Consider the following 8,244-nt stretch of genomic DNA (forward strand, 5'->3'; position numbering starts at 1 on the left):
TTAGCAATCACGTCTTTTTTCTTTTATATACCATTGAACCAGAATCCTTGAATGCAGTAGGATAACGAGATCCACAGAGGAGGGTCCAAGGCACAGCACGTAATCATGGATGGCATTTTGTGGTGGCCATGGTGGGCAGCAGAGTTGAAACAGCATCAGAACCGTCCACTCGAGCAGACCTGTGGGCTGGCTGGCTGATCGCGCTGCTCCTAGAGCTGAAATAGGTAGGAAACCTGCTCTGTTCTTACTTGGTCTGATCTGTGTAAGTAGAGTTCTAGGTCAACTGAAAGAACTCTAACTTGAGTCATAAAAATGGAGTTATGGCCCCTCACTCAATTCCCGATTGGAGCCAGTTGACAGACCCAAATCCTTCAATACAGGGGTGGCCAACTCCTCTTAAGGAAGTACCCTTGTCCCCAGACCTCTTGTTATTCTTTCCCCCTGACTTCCCCTGTAGCCTTTCACCAGGGTGACTGTACCATGGGAAAAGGAAATCATTGTTCTTTCAGGGACCACTGGATACTGACTCTGACCTGACCCAACTCCAGGAGACCCAGAAAGTCACTGTGGTCCATCAGCAGAGGAGGGACTTCTGAGAGTCAGTGACCAATGGAGTTTTAGCAGAGGTCAGCCTCACAGTGGGTCCAGGGCGTCCCCACACCTGTCATGTAGCTATTTCCCTGGGTCCAGAGCCATTGTTCGAACAGACGGAATTAGCAGACGGAGGTGTTCCCACATTGGTTCTCTGAGCTGGAGTATGAGGGCTCTAGAGGTAGGAAAAACCATGTAGATACTTCTCGAATAGGCTCTATCTAGAAACAGGGTGGATTCTTTTTTTCCTGTCCACGTTCCTGAGTACAGGTCACCTGTGTTAGCACAAGAAACAGACTTAACACATGTGGAAGACAGGTTAAAGGTGACACACTGAAGGCCCCTAGTATCTTGTATATGTTTTTTAAATTCAAAAGTTGTTATAGACATAAAAGCAATTATGTTTTTGTTTGTTTGCTGTGAGATGCAAAGGATAGGATGGAGGCCAAGATTTGGGGCAGATGAAACAGGATAGACAAGAAGGGGAATACAGAGCAAAAGGTATGTAAAGGCCCCATTTTAAGAGGAAAGGCCCCAAAGTCTGTCTTTCGGATCCTTTGGCCTTGTTGGTCTCTTTGTTAGAGTTATACTGACTATTTTTCCTTTGATTAAAAGGCAGAAGCAAGAAGAAACTCAAAGGACCAAGAGAAAAGATCAACGCTACATATTTACACGGACTAACCCACAAGGCTGGAGAAGGCACTGGCGACCCATTCCAGTACTCTTGCCTGGAAACTCCCATGGACAGAGGAGCCTGGTAGGCTGTAGTCCATGGGGTCGCAAAGAGTCGGGCATGATTGAGTAACTTCACTGTCACTTTTCACTTTCATGTATTGGAGAAGGAAATGGCAACCCACTCCGGTGTTCTTGCCTGGAGAATCCCAGGGATGGAGGAGCCTGGAGGGCTGCCATCTATGGAGTTACACAGAGTCGGACACTACTGAAGCGACTTAGCAGCAGCAGTAACCCACAAGGCAATACTCAAATCAGCAGTCTGTGAATTTCCTACAAAACTTGGGCAGGTAGAAAGAATAGGGAGGGTAGAATTTAAGAGAGACAGAGAGGCGGGTTCAAAAGGATTTCACCTGATTCATTTGCTCTGTCTCAGCACACACTCAGCGGTCCATTAGCTCTGCCTTAAGTCACACAAAATCTTCTTTCTCCACTAGTTCTTTGTTCCTGTGCCTACTGCTGCAGTGGGAAAGAAGTTATCCTCCATAATTCCAGAAGGGAACCAAAAGAAGCTGGTCTGAAATGTTGAAAGATTAAAAATTCTAGTCTCTGCCTCAACACAAAAATCTCCACGCAGCCTGTGAGTTGTGCAGAAAATTCCTCTTTGAGGTATAAGCATATCTGCTTTTATCTGGTATTCCTCAAAATAACTAGGTGCCATATAAGCCTACTTCCATCCAGTGAAGGGTGGACATGCTGAGAGCACACAGGAGCTTGGTTCTGAGAGAAGGCCAGAGTCCAGAACCTTCTATGCCACACATGGGCACCCGACTCCCAGCTCAACTGCCTTCGTGCCCAAACTCCATGCACCTCCACCTCCGGTCTTCCAATGAAAAGGACTGAACCACAGAGTAGCTCAGTTAGATCTTGACCCCTCATTAATTGTTTCCAAAGGGAGGGGGAAGGGCCTGAAAGTACATTTTGGTAGAAGAACAGTGTAGGGAGAAGGACTTCTTCGATTTAATGTATAAAAACACAAAACCGGGGTAAACGTCTAGAAAGCTTTATGATGGTAGAGTGACTTCATTCATACCCAGTTTACATTCCAGGGACAGTGGCCACCAAGGTGTGAAAATATGGAATGCAAATAAATAAAAGCCCACAGATTTAGAATGGGACTCGAATGGATGTATCCATCAAGACGTTACCTGTCCAGACCCACCTCCTGATTCCTCCCCTGGAAAAGGTCAGACACACAAAGAACAGGCCAGACTTGCTTAGAAGATTAATCCATAACCCTGCTTATTTATTTTCTTCTATGAAACAACTATCCTTTTTATCTGAGAGGAATACAGGGAATTTCCAATTGTAATTATTATTTCTGAGAAGTAGAATGCTTACTCTTTTCTAATGTGGAGTAGAAATACTTAATTTCCACTTGAAACTAAGTACTTGAAATATCAGTCAAATTTCACTTTATCTCACAAATAGATGCATTTTTAATATTTTTGAGAATATAAATATCTAGCTTCAGAAAAATCTAAAAATAAGATTGTACATCAAGCTTTTGTATCACTTACAGAAATGATTTCAAATATTGCAAAAGAAGCTATTTCTAGGGTTACTGAGAGAATTTAAGAGGAAGAAAATTCCATGATAGCTTTTAAGGATTTACAGAAGGAAAAATACTGGCATTTAAAAAGCATCTTCTCTAAAAGTGCTGACTTCATACTCAGATCATTTGCTGTGCTTATCTGCTCAGGCTCGTCTGGCTGTGCCAGGCACTGTGCAATGAGCTTGAGAGCAACTGGCAAAATGAGTTTGGGGATTTTTTTTTAAGGTAAAAACTCTCTACCATAAAGCAATTTCCACTTAACAAAAACAACAGAAAAAACAAAACAAAACTGCATTGACTATTTGTAAAAAAAACCCTGCATTGACTATTTGTTCTGCAAAATTGCATACAAATAAGTATAACTATTTTGTAATCACTTCAAGCAATATGCAGTTAACTTAAATCTCTGGAAACTTTTTAGGGACATGACTCTTTGCAACCCTATGGACTGTAGCCTACCAGGCTCCTCTGTCCATGGGATTCTCCAGGCAAGAATACTGAAGTGGGTTGCCATTTCCTCCTTCAGGGGATCCTTCCCAACCCAGGGACTGAACCCACGTCTCTTGCATCTCCTTGCATTGGCAGGTAGATTTCTTACCACACATGCCCCACCTGGGAAGTCCCCTATATTGGTAAGATTATTATTTAACTTACATATAAATGATGTAATGAGTGCTTATCTTACCCGGAACAATATGTCTCCCTACTTAACATGAAATGCTGCTGAAGCATTGATGTGCACTAGTGTTCCATGAAGATGCATTTGCTTCCTGACTTTTATCCAATAAAAATTTAAGGGAAGACATCCTGGTATATGACCATGTCGATAGGGACAAACAGCAGCAAAGTAAGAACCGTGTATTGGTTATTGAGATTTGTCTTTTAATCATCCTCAAGAGATGACTAGAGTCTATGAGAAAATAAATGAGAGGAGTTATATATATCATTGGAAGTGGCGAAACCTCTAATTTGGAGAGTGGAAGCTGTCTAAAATGATCTATGCTATTTTGTGGTTTAGATCAGTGATTCCTGCACTTACAAATGAGTACACTTTAAGACAGAACTATATTCAAGTAACTGTCATTCAGCCACCCACCTTTTAATCTTAAATAACGGCATGAATAGATCAATTACTGCAAAATGTCTGTGTCATTTCATCTTAAGATGTGTATATAAAACTTCTGACAATCTATTTCACTCATACTGAGTGGTTGTAGAGACGACATTTTTGGGAAAAACCTTCCCCCAAGAATTCCATTGGTTGATTAGAGTTATGGAGGCAATCTAGGTTCTCTGCCTTTATGATCCCATAATGCAACTTCAATGTATTTTCCATCATACACATGAAAACTGACTTTCTTTATGAAATCTGCTTTCATCTTTCTCTTTATTTTTGAAAACTTAAGGGCTACCGTTTCGGATTGGAATACACATTCTCACGTTTTTATTCCTTTTTTCACTTCCAAAATCCTGCACATTTAACAGTCTCTAATTCCCCCAGTGCCTACTGGCACATCCACACTCTGTAGTAACACCTTCAGCATCATGCCCTATGCCTGCCATGTCCAGTGGGCGCCATTCTGGTCCAAGCATCCGCAGGCAAGCTAACTACCAGTGTGCGATCATTCATTGCCTGCATCCGTGTAATTGGCTTTAGTTAAATCCTCTGTCACCGTGGCCTCAGCTTTTGGATACAGACATTTGCTGCATTTAAATCTGGGGATTTTTACTGTTCGCTAGTCTTGGCTACAGCAATCTTGATGGTATGGTGGTAGGTATTGTGGCTACTTGGAGATACCGTTTCTTTGGGATTTTGTGTTAATGTCTACCCGTCATTGTTTTTTCTGTGGAGCATTTACCGGTGCTGTTCAAGATTCATGTCTCAGATTCACAGCCTCTGGCTCATGCAACTCTCATTAAAGACTCTACTGTTCATTCTCTCCTGTTTGTAGCAAAGCCATGCACTAAACCGCCTGGACTGATGGGCTGCGTTCACTTCTCTGCAGCTAATTTGCCTATTCTATGAGGCCTCTCATAGGACTTTGGGTCTCACAGTGCTTTGAGTATGGGGTCACATTATTGTTGTTGTTCAGTCGATCAGTCATGTCCAACTCTTTGCGACCCCGCTGACTGCAGCACACCAGGCCTCACTGTCCATCACCAACTCCTGGAGCTTGCTCAAACTCCTGTCCATTCAGTTGGTGATGCCATCCAATCATCTCATTCTCTGTTGTCCCCTTCTCCTCCTGCCTTCAATCTTTCCCAGCATCAAGGTCCTTTCAAATGAGTCAGTTCTTCGCATCAGGTGACCAAAGAATTGAGCTTCAGCTTGAGCATCAGTCCTTACAATGAATATTCAAGGTTGATTTCCTTTAGAATTGACTGGTTTGATCTCCTTGCTGTCCAAGGGACTCTGAAGAGTCTTCTCCAGCATGTCAATAGAGTCCAACAGAGCAATGCGAATCTGACTTAATATTCTAAACTGAATTTTTAGGTAAAATGTTTATCTCTCAGAAGCCATGCTAATCTAAGTCTTCTTAAAGAAGTTTGAGTGTGGGATGCTAACAAGAATTTTATTAGATTTAATTTATTAAAATAGTGACCGAGTCAAAGGAAAACACCATCACACAGAAAAACACGTTAACACAGATCAACAGGATATCTATCTTCATATATTTTTATATATACATATGTACACTATATAAAATCAGCCACACCGATCATCCTGTCACCAACTTGCCCCTGTTACTGAAAACACCATGGATGTCTTTCTAATCCCCGCAGTCTATTCTTAAACATAGCTACTTGTCTAAAGAAAGAGAGTTGTTCAGTCATGTCCAACTCTTTGTGGCCCCATGGACTGTAGCCCGCCAGGCTCCTCCATCCATGGAATTTTCCAGGCAAGGATACTGGAGTGGGTTGCCATTTCCTTCTCCAGGAGATCTTCCCAATCCAGGGATGGAACCCAGCTGTCCTGCATTGCAGGCAGACTTTTTACCATCTGAGCCACCAGGGAAGTCCACATGTTGAAGGCTGCATGCTATTCTTCTGTGTGGTTGTCCTCCACATTGCTGAGCCAACACTTGTTGTTGACTGTGCATACTACTTCAGCGTTTTTGTGGGCAAACATTGTGAATAATTATAATTGCTTTTCTGAGATTGCTTTTTAGAAGTACTATTGTAAAAGTTCATGCCATTTTATGGAAACAGACACCTTGTGACTAAAAATAAAAATCAAGGGCATTCTTGAGGAAGAAAGAGTAATTCGGGCCAACATATAATAGATTCTGAAGGGTATAAAGAAGGGAGACAGGACATCTTCACACTGTCTTGTATCCGGGCAGAAGAAATTAGTTCCTATAAATAGATTCTATGTGATCCTCTTGCCTTTTTTACAATGTATTTTTTATTGATTACTGCAGGCACTGAGGGTGATATTTTTTCTTTCCCTTTTAATTGGTAACCCAACCTTAATCTTGTTGGAGGAAGTAATATTTCTGGATAAGATTCTCCTTTTATTGATTCATTTACAGAACAGCATGCCCCTGGGCCCAACTCTGGCCAGTAAGACAGAGCCAAGAACTCTAAGGACTGGGGGGATGTTTTTGCTAGCCTGATGCAGACATCAACCTTCTTTGTTTCTTCCTGAATAAGAAAGAGTGTGATGTTGGAGATGGAATGGGATCTTGAAATCCTGAGGACAACACATGAGGACAAAAGCCACACCAAAAAGATGGTGGAGAGAAAGCGGTGGGAAAGTATAGCCACTGATTCCAAGTGAAAAAGGAGACCAGGCCCATCTGGGGAACAGAGTTCATGGGGATATTCCTGCCTAGAGGTCAGACCCTCATATGTATTAGGAGCACAATAAATGTTTAATGTTAGATGATTCGAGTTTTTAATTGTTTGTAGACTTGTTTTGTTTTTTTGTTTTGTTTTGTTTTTTTACTTTTAAGATGATTTTCAGCCTGAAATTTCTCGGAATTAATTTTAAGAAAAAATGTGCTGCATTTGAATATCTCAAATTGTAAGTATGAGTTAGTCTGCTAGTTCTAATATGGATTTGCTTTGTCTTCAGAATATATCATGCTTCTCAAGTCTGTGGAGATTGAATGGTGAGGTGTTTGGCAATCTTTATTTTGATTTTAGCTAAGCATAAATAGACCTCCAAATTTTAAAAATCTCCCTCCAAATTTTAGTTATAATTTCTAATCCAAATCTTCTCAAAGAAGGCAACTATTAATAAATTAAAACATAATCTATGGCCTTAACAGCATTAGCCCACCAATTACAATCATGTTAAAATATTATGGTTATTAAAAAAAATAAAAACCTTTGAAATGACTTGTAAAATTGTATGCTGTTTATACTCACAGTTAAAGCAGGGGTCCATTTCAGTGAAAGATGCTAAATAACACAATTGAGAAACAATACCAAGTTTTTTTCACAGAGGGTTTGTCTAAGATTTTTCATCTTGGGTCTCAGGTTTAAGCCTTCAATATTTCTTGCAGATTTTATTCATGATTACCTTTGCATTATCTCCAGAGAGTCTCCTATTACTGCAAGTTTGTGTTGAACCTTGCTGAACTGCAGTCATTATTTTGAACAATATTAGAATCATCATAATTACTTTCTCTCAGTATGAGTAATCAGTACAATTGGTTCAGATCATTCTGGGCTATGCAAACTTAAAATTTATTCAGAAAATTGTCATTTGAAGATTTCTGAAGAAATATTTTATTTCATCTGAGTGTACGATTTTGAGAATTCTAATCATCTCTAATTGCTCTTTTTATTCTATTCTTTGCAATTGTTATGAATTACCATCAAAAGATGAATATTTATCAAGCTCTTATTTATTCCAAAGAACATAGCTTTATATATCTATCAGATGTACTGTCTTCCATTCAGTCTCTCTTTCTCCTTTAAGGTGGAGAAACCTTAGCATGATTGCTTAAATTTTAGATCACTAATAGGGCCCCGTTTGCTAATGGTAGCTTTAAAAGACATGTTGATTGGACTAACTTAATTCTACCCACAGCCCAGAATCCTGTGTCCTATTGAACAACGAGGAAGGTGGTCTGCTTTCCTTATTTTGGGAACAAGTTCGTTTGGCACACATCCAGTTTATTAACCTTCTCCCCAAACACTGACCAGATAAAGGTCATGGCTGCTGATCCCATGGCACTTTGCTTCCTGTTACTGGTCCACTCTGTTCATTTAACCCATCACAGCACTCACAAGACAGATGGCTGAATTTGGGGTACAAATGGTCATTTATGGGTCATCCACCCATGTTCTCTGAATTTTATTAGCTTCTATTTATTTCATGCCAAGAAAAAAAAATCTCTACATTCTAAGTTCAG

Source organism: Capricornis sumatraensis, chromosome 15 (genome assembly GCF_032405125.1).
Source record: "Capricornis sumatraensis isolate serow.1 chromosome 15, serow.2, whole genome shotgun sequence".
Taxonomy (NCBI): Eukaryota; Metazoa; Chordata; class Mammalia; order Artiodactyla; family Bovidae; genus Capricornis; species Capricornis sumatraensis.